The sequence below is a fragment of the Mixophyes fleayi genome, chromosome 6 (genome assembly GCF_038048845.1).
Source record: "Mixophyes fleayi isolate aMixFle1 chromosome 6, aMixFle1.hap1, whole genome shotgun sequence".
In the NCBI taxonomy this organism is placed as follows: Eukaryota; Metazoa; Chordata; class Amphibia; order Anura; family Limnodynastidae; genus Mixophyes; species Mixophyes fleayi.
Window position 1 is genome coordinate 128,121,114 of NC_134407.1, and position 12,611 is coordinate 128,133,724.

Consider the following 12,611-nt stretch of genomic DNA (forward strand, 5'->3'; position numbering starts at 1 on the left):
GTCTGGGATGTCTCAGACATCTAGACTGCTGAGTCAGGCAGCTGGGTTAAGTGTTAATAACAAACTGGTGAAAAGACACAGGAAAATATCATATCATATTTTCTCCAATATCATACTTACAGGAGGCGTGTTGGGTTGGGAAACTTATGACGTGTTTTGTGGAGGTAAAATCATCTTCATAAGGCATTTTGATGAGAAGTTAGGACAGGATAAATAAAATCTGACTTGAAAGGTCTTTGAACAGATTTATAAACAGCTAATTTGCATTTATACAGACTTTCTAGTTCTGACACCACATGAAGGAGGGCTGTGGGTACGTGCAGCATGTTAGAATGACCTGTGAACCCATCAGAAAACTGTTCCTTTTTGGGGAGTCAATTTCATAATGAAGAGTGGGCCTTTATTCTGCTTATCCCTGCAAACAGAACTTGATCATTCACAAGTTTAGAATTTCTGTGTTCTTCCTTTTTATTTTTAAAAAGAAATTATTGCATTACATCTTTGCATGTTATTTGTTACCTGTTTTATCTTAAGCATTGTGGATTTATTTTCCGTATTAAATTACAGTTAATAAGTTTGGGTCTCTGTGTTTTTACGAATTCACGTGTCAGACAGCTTGGTTTAAGAGTGTCAGCTCTTCACAAAAAACCCTGGTGATGGCATAATTGGTAAGGCAAAGATAGTGTGTAGCATAGAGAGGGAAAGTATTAATCCTTTAAAAACAGACAAAGTGGTTGTTTTTGATTGACCCTATGTCACACACACACATCACGGAGGCTCAGGTGAGTTCTGGATTGTGACAGCCGCATTTCCCCTCAGTAGATTATCGTCCCTTACCACAACAAAAAGGGATGATATATCGCAGTCATTTATTAAAAAAATCATGCAGGGACAGCACATCTGATAAGAGGCTATCCCGGCGATTACTCTACTTTATTAACATCTCCAGGTTCTGACCTGGACTCTTTACCTTCTCCAGTGATGCTCTCCCAGTAGGACAAAATGGCTAATGCCATAAATTGGCCTAGACCGCAGTGTCTAGGCATAATACAGCAATGTCTATACTGCGGTATTATGCAATGCTTAGCCTAATATAGGAGATATCTCTTATATTTCCTGCATTAGGCTTTTGCTAAATAACTAGAATACTAAATTATGGCCTAAACCATACAGAAACAGCCATTTCCGAATGGTTTAAAGCAGGGTTGTCCAACCCGCATGCGGCCCAGCACTCCTGTAAATGTGGCCCAGAAGGAGTTTTGGTTGTGGCAAGGGGGCAGCACTGTTAATGGAAAAAAAAAATCCTGCAAAAAAAAGAAAAGAAAATACTTACCTTGCGGTTACGCGGTCACGTCAGCTGGTACTCCGGCTCCCTCCCTTGTCTCCTCCTCCGTGCGGTGCTCGCAGTGAATGTCGGGCATGATGTCATCACGCCCAACATCCATTGCGGAGCGCAGCACAGAGGAGTCACCCGCGCGAGAAGAACAATCAGCAGCACAGAATTGGAGAAAAGAAGAGAAGAGGACAAGAGAACAAGCCGATTAAAAGGTAAGTTAAGGGGGATTTTTTTTATTATTTCAAGGGACGCTGACCAGTGAATAAAAGTCACCTGGTCCTGGAGTATCAAGGACCTTATCTCCCTGCTACATACTTCTACTTGTATTACTAATAGGGCATTATATATTATTCTCTTTGGCCCATTATAAGTTGTTATCCCTTAACTAACATAGTGGTGTAATTAGCAAAACAGGTCCCAGTTTGGGGTCACAGTGATGTATATGTCAGGTACTGCAGGCCTTGTCAGGGCACCCTGATATACAATGCCTGGCTTAAATGCACTTTATTGATATTGCATCGAAACAATACAAAAAGTGATTATAGTATAATAACTAGAGAGGATTTTTTGAACAGGGCGATTGAAAGGTAAGTATAGGGGGATTTGAAAAAAAAGTGATATATATATATATATATATATATCACTTTTTTTCTCATATATATATATATATATGTTAACTATGTTTTCTATGTTTTTTTTGATGATCAGCTATCGTTATTGTTAGTGTATCTTATGTGCGGCCCAAACCAACTCGTCGTCTTCCAATGTGGCCCAGGGAAGCTAAAAGGTTGGACACCCCTGGTTTAAAGCCTAATAGATAGGCCCCCAACAGAAAGTAGCAGCTCTTAACCACACCACTGGCTGCTGCTTTTTGCAGATCTGTCAGTTGTTTAGTAAATTACCCCAGCAATTTCTGGTGATGAGCAAAGGTAATTAAGACACTTATTTCTGAGTTTGTAGCTGATGGAGCTCATAGTATTATGATGAGTAGATTTATGTTTCTGTGATTGCACTGATGAATGGATTGTCTAAGGACATTGCTTGCCCCATCATTAGTAAATATTAACACTTGTACTGTTTTTAAAATAACATATTTTTATATATATATAAAACTATATAACATGTTTTTTTTTAATCTCATGCTTTCAAAAAAAAATCTTGTTTTTTGACAGGAAAATATTTTAACAAACATCAAAACAGGGTCTGGAGCGTAACATTTTTAATAATTTATTGTTATGTGCTGCAATATTATTAAAAATATTTGTTAGCGTGAAAACTACTTTTTTTGCTTTCCTGCAATAAAACTCTTTGAGACCAACATTCGCGAATATCTGTCAATCACAGTAGAATTTAACTCTATAACTGGAGATTATATTCTTTTCATGAAAATCAGGGGTTATATATACTTTCACACATCATTATAATTACTCTACTAGGGAGAAGCTGGCAGCACTGTGTTACTGGCTGGTTAATAGAAGTTCTCTGAGATCTGCAGTAGTTCTGGCCGCAGTGTAATTAACTCTCAGACGATCTGCGATTTGACTGAGACATGAAGGAAGAAACTGAAACTGAAAAGGGAAACTCACAGAAAGGAACCTTGTAATTTTCAATACTAAAATTTGAATGATGTCAATGAGATATTGCCACTATAAAACATTTATAATGGATACCTAAATACTGATTTTCACCTTCAGACATGTAAGTGACTGTGCTTAATGCTGTGCAACATATAAATTTACCTATCAGCACATCAATGTCACAGTGTTTCAAAAACATTACTCTGACATTATGATGTAGACACAGTAGTGCTGTGCAGGTGTTTGTCAAGTATCAGTTGTAGCTTCCCTTCTTCAGAGCATTTATAGCAAGATGATTATTTACATTTGTTGTTCTGACATACAAGGAAGGAGGAGACAGCACAGTATGCCCTGATAAATTACACTTATTTCTTTATATGTAGCCTTACTTTAAATTCAGGGTCCTTGTTATGATACTGTCCTCTCGCTCCAGGCATCTCAGCGATCAGGGTACTCATTATAAGACTGTCTCTTCCCTCCAGGAGTATCAGAGATCTGGGTACTCATTATAAAACTGTCCCCTTTCTTTAGTAATGTCAGCTTTCAGGATTCTCATTGTAAGACTATCCTCTCTCTGCAGGTGTGTCAGCGATCAGGGTACTCAATATAAGACTGACCTCTTCAGGAGTGCCAACAATTAGGGTACTCACAATAAGACTGTCCTTTCACTTCAGGAATGTCGGTGATCAAGGTTCTCGTTGTAAAACTGTCCTCTTAGGTTCCTCATTATACAGTTGTCTTTCCTCTCCAGGGGTTAAATGTATCAAGGACCGATTTTTTCAGTGATTTCAAATTGAGGCAAATCGCGGGTGATAAACCGCAATTTTAGTCCCCAAGTCACCATATGTATTAAGCTACGATTTTTACTCTGATCTTCAAAATCGCTGGTCATCTCTGGCGATTTGCAGCAATGTCACTACCGTGTTTAGCTAACTCTCCCGTGTTTAGCAAACCCTCCTGGATTTAGGATAAAAATCCCATAGACAACACACTGCTTCCTAGCTGCGAGATTAGTAAACACATCACTGCTACACTGTCTGTCTATAGAGCTTGAGGTCCTGCAGCTGTCAATAGTTTAAAAAGAAATAAATGTTCAAAACAATAAAAAAAAGCGTGGGGTCCCCCCCGCCCAACCACTACTAACCCTAGTGCTGCCAGCCTACTGCTGGTTGTGTGAAAATCTGGGAAAAATTTTCATATGGTCCACCCAATTTTCATGCAATTAGCACTAGGCAAACCAGCCTGGGGTGGGTGGCACTATAGCAGAGGGACACGCGGCAGGGGTCCCCTGCCATAATGACAAACAACTCCAGGCTGTTCAGTGCTGGGCTGGATTCCCTAGGGAGTGGGGTCTGCCGGAAAAAAAAACGTGCAGGACACCTTCTAGGAATAACCTCCTGGCAAAGAAACACAGAATGTGTATTAAAGAAGAAGATAGTGTTTTGAAAGATGCACTTTAACTCCCCAGAGTCTAAGGATATGTTATTGTAACTGATGTTTCTCAAGGTCTAAAACATAACTTTTATTGGTCAGATAAGTAAAATAAAATTAATAATATGTGCCGAGTGTAAGTGAAATAAAATGCGCTGGAAGCACTCTAGATCCAGTGATATATAATCGAATAGAATAGAAATCCCCATATAATAATGGGTTACATATATCAATATGCAAAGATCAGAATCTAGTTCTAGTATAATGACAAATAAATATCTCTCCCACACATATATCTAGGTAAGCCAGATCTTAAATCTTGTCAGGAAGTAGTACAACTCCTTTTCCTCTCCAATCATATAAGTTCCCAACCTCTCAATATAAAGAGGTTTTATAAACCAACAGCATCTGAACAGATGCAGTCAAGGATAATGACCATAACAAAAAATAATTATTTAACTGCCTATTTTCGCTCCACTTACTATAGATATAAAGAGCCTGTTGAAAATGAAGAGTTCCCCACCTCTCAATATAAGGAGGTTTTGGAAACTAATGGCGCTGAGCAAGTCGGTCTAAGATAGTAACTAATAATTGTTAGGTTAACTGCCTTTCCGTGCTCCACTAGCTATAAATGTGAGGAGCCTGCTGTCAATGAGGACTTACGGGGACTGCATTCCTAACTACCTATCTCTGCTCCACTGGTTTTGGGTTTAAGGAGCCTATAGAAGTGACAAGATTCTGATAGTCACTGGAGAAGAGTGCTGACCACCCTTTTTTTTTTTTTTAACATTTATCCATTTTTAAACTTTTGACAGTCGCCGAACCTTTGGCTGTATAAAAAGACAGTGTAACAGTGATATGTTTACTAATCATGCAGATAGGAAGCAGCATGTTGTATTTAGCGATTTTTAAAGCAAACTCAGGAGAGTTTGCTTAATCGGAGCTTCATACATTTGAGACTTGTATAGCGGGAATACAGTCAGGGCTTCGACCTCTATCGATTTTGGAAATAGCGATCTTGACGGAAACACATCTCTGGCGATTTTACATGAAATCTCAGGTTCATACATCAGCGAGTTTCAACTCTCTCTAGCTGTATTTTCAAAATCGGAGCTTGATGCTTTTACCCCCAGGAGTGTCAGCGTTCAGGGTCCTTATTATTAGACTGACAACTTTCTATAGGAGTGTCAGAGATCAGGGTTGTCATTACAAGTATTTTACTTTTTTTCCCACAATTGTCAACGATCAGGTTCCTCATCATAAGACTATACACTTTTTCCAACAGTGTCAGAATATTATCATTATAACACTGTACACCCTCTATGGTAGTGTCAACAATCAGAATTAATTATGTCCTCTCCTGTAGTGTCATTGACCATGGTCCTCATTATATGACTGTCCTCTGTCCACGAGTATTAGCAATTAGGGTCTTTTTTACAATTTTTTACTCTCTTTCCAAGACTGTATGTGATCAATGTCCTCATTTTAACACTGTCCTCTCTCTCCAGGGGTGTCAGTGATCAGGCTCCTCATTATAAGACTGACTCTCTAGGATGGCCAGTGATCAGTGCCATTATTATAAGATTGTCCTCTATCTCCAGTAGTGTAAGCAACCATGGTCCTCATTACAAGCCTGCTTTCGATCTACAGGGGTTTCAGCAATCAGGGTCTTCATTATGTGGCTTTCTTCTGTCTCCTGTATTGTCTGCTATCATGTTTCTCATTATAATTCTATCTTAGTGGTGTTTGGCATCAGGGTCCTTATAATAAGATTGTCCTTTCTCTCCAGGAATGTCAGTGATGTGGGTGCTCTTTATAAGACTGTCCTCTCTCTCCATGGCTGCTAGCAATCAGGGTCCTCATTTTATGACTCTTCTCTTGCTTAAGCAGAGTCAGCATTCAGGATCCTCATTTTAAGACTGTCCTCTTTAAAATAGCGTCAGCGACCATGAGCCTCTTAAAACTGCCATGGTCCTCCTAAAACTGTCCTCTGTCTCCAGGAGTGTCAGCAATTAGTGTCCTATTTAAAATACTGTCCTCTTGCTTCAAGAGTGTAAGAGATCAGAGTACTCATTATAAGACTGACCTCTCTCCAGTAGTGTCATATAATATTATAAGAATGTCCTCTCTGTCCGGGAGTTTCAACATTCAGGATGCTCATTATGAGGCTGTCCTCACTCTCCAGGACTGTCAGCAATCAGGATACTTATTATAAGACTGTGCTATCTCTCCAGCAATGTCAGCCATCGGGACGCTCATATGACTATCGTCTTTTTCCAGGAGTGTCATTGATCAGGGTCCTTTAATAGTTTGTACTCTCATTCCTAGTATATCAGTGATTGTTAAGAAATAGAAGCATTAGTTGTGGAATTACTGTTGCAACCATGTGTAGGACCCTTCTGCAGTTCAATGATTCAGCTGGTTGCTATGTTTTAGCAACCAGCATTGCTTCTACTCTCTGTAAGAATCAGTTGCACATTGACTGCTGCAGACATGCAGAAAACGTCTAACTGGCTTTGCTGGCTTTATAAACCGCTTCCGGTTACAATTCCAGTGCTAGTGCTAGTACCTACTTGACTTAATGTGCCATGTATCCTGACCTGTTCTGCTATTTGTACCTGACCTGGAGTGTTTGAAGGAACTGCTATCTTCTCCTGCATTCTGGCCTCATTTGGTTAAATGGATTTGCTCTCACATCTCTAACTGCCCTGAACTCTGGTTTGTTTAAAGGAACTGCTGATTTCCCCTGCTCCTGACCTAGGCCTGTATGTTACTCTGCCTTGAACCTTGCCTATCTGGCCCTGAGTTCTGCTTTTTTAAACAATATTTTATTGCGTTTTTAGTAGATTTGAGGAAAGCTTGTGGGGTACAGAAAGAAAAAAAAACAAAGGGGAGTGGGACAAAGATAAGGGGAGCTGACACATAAATAAGATAGCATAACAGTGTCTTCCAATTGGTACAGAGGATATCGGAGTTATAAAAGTGGAGTACAATATTCAGTCTAAACAGACAATAAGATAAAATACTGTGGTAGCGTGTCTTAAGGCGCCAATAAATGCTGCATTGTTATTAGGCATTAGGAAGCAGCAACATGTAAATAAAGGGAAGAGGAAGGATGAAAGATATGGGAATGTAAGTATAGGAGGGGTGATAGAAAGGGAGTTGTGATTAAAAAAGAGGGGTCGAGTTCTCAAACATAGTCAGTGGGAGAAATTACACAAGTCGAGCTTCTGAATCCAAATTTTCAGTCCAGAAGTGCCAAGTAGATAAAAATTGATTGGGATGTTCATGAAGTTGGCTGGTAATATGTTCAAGTTTATGGATTTGCCAGATATTTTTGATTAGGGATGTAATAGAGGGGGGATCTGGGTTCTTCCAGTTCTGAGCTATTAAGCATCTAGCAGCAGTAATGATGTGTGATGGGAGTTTCCAGATCAAGTAATGGATTCCAGGAGGCTGATAAGGGAGGAGAAAAAAGGAGAGATGGGGGAAGAAGAGACGCATGAGCCTAAAAATAAGGTCAGACACCTCACGCCAATAGGGCTCAATTTTCGGGCAACTGCACCAAATGTGGGACAGGGTTCCTCATTGGCCACAGTTCCGTCAGCACAGATCGGACGTATGGGGATATATTGTGTTATGTCTAGACGGGACCAGATACCATCGAAAGAGAACTTTATAGGAATTTTCCTCAATTCGGGAACAGATGGAGAATGTAGCAGTGGCTTCTCGAATTGCCATCTAATCCTCAATGTCAAGCGTCTCCATCATGTCCTCCTCCCATGGAAGCTTGTGTGGTTCTTTATCTGGGAGATTGTGGTTAATTAGAAGTGAAGACAAGGTAGAAATAAGTCCATTGGAGGAGGACTGATGAAGACAGAAAGTCTCTAGTGGGGGGTGGGGGGGTACAGGGGAACCGCTGGTCAATAAGGATGTTATGGAGGTGTCGCATTTGGAGGTATTGATATAAAGAGGTGGTTGGCAGATGAAGGCAATCGCGAAGCTCAGACAACTCTGGGAGGAAGCCCATTGGAAAAATATACAGGAGGAATTTAAAGTTATGTCTTGTCCAAACAGAAAAAGCCTTAGGATTGAGGCCCAAGGTAAGGAGGGGTTATGCCATAATGGGTTCATCCGCTTAGGGTTGCTTATTAATTTAAAGGTACGAGTACAGTATTTCCATATAGTAAGAGAAAAGTGAACAGTAGGTGGAAGAATGTGTTGTGAGGGCAGATCCCCAAAGTCAAGTCAGAAGAGAGCATATACCCATCTCCACATCTACCCACATTCTGGATCCAGAGTTGGTGTGGGCCAGAACTATTTGAGTAAGATATATACATATCATGATTATTTATAAACACATTTCTCATATCAGTGTTATTTGCTTACACACTTGTGATTTCATTATTTTAAAAGCTATAAGCAGAAATCTCATAATAATTTCATCACATTGTAAACCTATTTTCACTACAATTATTATTATTATAATAGGACATTACACTTTAATCACTTGGAGCCTGATTCATTAAGAAATTGAGTAAGTTTTCTTACTTACGTTTTCTGGACAAAACCATACTGCAATGCAAAGGATGTAAAATAGTTTATTATTTTGCACATAAGGTAAATACTGGTTGTTTTTTCATTCTTTTGCATTAATTTTTCTGGCTGTCCTATTTGGCAGCAGTGTCAAAAAAATATATTTAGCACTCCCAAGTGCTTTTGGGGTGTCCCCCATTCTTTTGCATTAATATTTCTGGCTGTCAAAAGTCCTGTTTGTCAGCAGTCTTAAAAAAATATATATAGCATTCCCAAGTGCTTTTGGGGTGTCCCCCGATCTTTTGCATTAATATTTCTGGCTGTCAAAAGTCCTGTTTGTCAGCAGTCTAAAAAAATAATATTTAGCACTACCAAGTGCTTTTGGGGTTAACCCCATTCTTTTGCATTAATTTTTCTGGCTGTCAATAGTCATATTTGTCAGCAGTATCTAAAACAATTTGTAGCACTACAAGTGCTTTGGGCTCATAATAGATTAAAAGCAGTCCACATATGAGCAGAATCAGCAACCAGGTTCTGTCGCCAGTACTGATGGTAGTGTTCCCAGTACGTCATCTGGGAAAGGCGATGTCAAACTACACTGTCTTTTGAAATCAGTCAAAAAAACACACACCCAACCCATGTTGAAGCGAAAAAGAAGTGTAACTGAGGAAAATATTAAATGCCGATAAAAAAAAAATTGTCACCATGCCATTCTACACATGCAGTGGAAAAGAGAGAATGAGGCCTTCACCTTTGTCTATTAGTGGCAGATGAAAAAATGTTACCGAGCCTACAAGTGGTGCACAACTACTGTTACGCATCAAAGCCGAGCTGCAAGAAAACAGTAAGGCAGTAGAGGATAATGTTTGGTCTGAATCCCAAATGACACCAATCCCTGTGGAGAGTCCATCCAACAGTGGGATGTCTAATCGTGAGCATTCTGTTAGTGTACCCATAAAGAGGGACCCTTTCAGCGGTTCTGCTGATGTGTGCCTGAACAGCCCGAGTGTAGCCGGTGATACACCAATTGAGGATGCCACTTTGGAAATAGAAGAGGATGAGGGGGAGATTTGTGTAAGCGACGAGGGCGCTAATGAGGATATTGATGAGGATGAGGTTGTTTGTGTCAGTCCTGCACCAGTGGCAGCAGTTCTGGCACGTGACAAGAAAAAGGCCATTGTCATGCCAGGCCATAAAACAAAAAAATCCACTTCTTAAGTGTGGAATTATTTCTACCCCAATCCAGACAACAACTGTATAGCCATTTGTAGTGTATGTCAAGCCACAGTCAGTCAAAGGAGAGACCTTAACCATCTTGGATCCTCGTCTATGTTACGCCATTTGACGAGAGTTCATGGCAAAGTGTTGGGAAAAGCTGAAAGTTCTTCCAAAAAAATTACAAGCACTCCATCATTAGCTAGGACCTTCCGGTCACCGACATCCCGACGGCTACAAAATACACCCACCACACCATCCTCATAAATATCCTCAGTAGCGCTCGGAGTTAGCCCTGCATCCCACTTATTAAGGCTGGATGACTCCTGCACTATTATTGATTCCTTTGAAGAAAGCATTAGTCCCACTGCTGCTGCTGTTGTTGCTGCTGGGGGTGAATCGTCAGCCCAGAGGAAGGCCAAGAAAAAGAGCAGTCCTACATTTCAACAATTAACTGTGAAACAATCATTTGCTAGGGAAAGCAAATATGACAGCAGTCACCCAGTCGCCAAGCGAATCACAGACGTCATGGCTGCCATGTTAGTGTTAGATCTGTGTCCAATATCCGCAATAAACGCAGCTGGTTTTTCACAGTTAATTGAGGTTATGTGTCCGCGTTACAGAATTCCATTGCGACACCATTTTTCCCGTAAAGCTATTCCACAACTCTACCAAAAAGTGTGTACAAATGGAGAGATTGTGCTAAAAAATGCCGTTCTGCCCACTGTCCACTTAACCATAGATATGTGGACAAGTGGAAGTGGTCAAACCAAAGAATATATGACTGTGACAGCCCACTGGGTTGGTCATTCACCTTCACTAGCAGGAACAGCAGCAGCATGTACACCACTACATAACATTTGTCACAGGCAGGTCACTCTTTGTATCACCGGCTTCACTAACAGACATACAGCTGACAATTTGTTACGCAAACTAAGAGATGTGATTGATACATGGCTTATACCACTTGGACTTTCCCCAGGATATGTCATTTCTGATAACGCCAACAATGTAGTGCGAGCATTACAGCTGGGTGATTTCCAGCAAATACCCTGTTTTGCTGACACCATCAACTTGGTGGTGCAGAGCTTCCTAAGAAATAACCGTGAGGTGCAGGAGATGCTTTCGGTGGCCCGTAAGATTTCAGACCATTTCAGGCATTCTGCCACAGCATGTAGGAGATTGCAGCAGCTCCAAGAGCAGTTTAACTTGCCCTGCCACCAACTTAAGCAAGAGGTGGTAACTAGGTGGAATTCCACCCTGTACATGCTGCAGAGGATGGAGGAATAGCGCAAAGCCATCCAAGCGTATTGCACAAGCCATTACATTGGAAAAAGAGGGGGCATGTATTTCACTCTTGCACAGTGGGGAATCCTTTCAGTGTTGTGCAAGGTGCTGAAACCATTTGAAGTTGTGACGTGTGAAGTGAGTGCAGATTGTGCTAGTTTGAGCCAAGTCATTCCTTTAATTAGACAATTGGAAAAGCAGCTTGAGAAATTGAAGGAGGAAATGAAAGCAAGCAATTCCGCAAAGTATGTTGGCCTTATCGATCAAGTACTTAATTCGCTTCACAATGATCCTCGAGTTATTAAGATCTTGAACTCGGATCAGTACGTTTTGGCCACAGTGCTTGATCCAAGGTTTAAGACCTACATTTAGTCTTTGCTTCAAAATGAACGAGATGTGAACTTTTGCAAGGAGCTATTGCTCAGCAAGTTGTCCGCTGAACTGTGCCTTGGCTTGCCGACGTTTCCTCCTTCAGTTTCTCAAGCAGCTGCTGCTCGTAAAAAATTGAATTTTCCAAAAAGAAGCAGGGAAGACGCAGAGGGCAGACCAGAACAGTTTAACATCTGGACTGGTTTGAAGGATTTTTCTAAAAAATGTGTGACCTTGACCATAACTCTATCCAATATGAGTATTAACATGCAAAGGATGGCGGAGCATTATTTTCAAGAGGTAATTGATATGGAAATGTCACACAGTCCCTTTCCTTACTGGGAAGAAAAGCAGGCAATTTGGAAACCCATGTACAAACTTGCTTTGCAATACTTAAGCTGCCCACCCTCCAGTGTGTACTCTGAACGAGTGTTCAGCACAGCAGGGAACTTAGTCAGTGATCGCCGTAGAAGCTTACTTCCCAAAAATGTGGATAAAATGATGTTTATAAAAATTAACTAAATCTTCCACGAGGAAGGCCTTCACCATCCAAGACATCCAAGCACTGACTGTTCTCTAATGGCGGATTCAAGCAGAGATGAATTGATAGTCTGTGATGATGAAGTACACACTGATGAGGGTGAGGATGAAGCTCCAGATGATGATGATAACATGTTTTTAAAACTTTTTATGTAAGTGTAGGGTGCAATCTACCCCCAAAGAGGAAAGGGACTTGGGGCATTTCCATATCACGTACCGTCTTGAAAAGCTGCTGTTTGGGCAATTTCTCCTTAAGGGTAGGGTGTCATACACAGACTGACCCCAAACTGTCTTTCTCCATTTCAATTAATATTGTACAG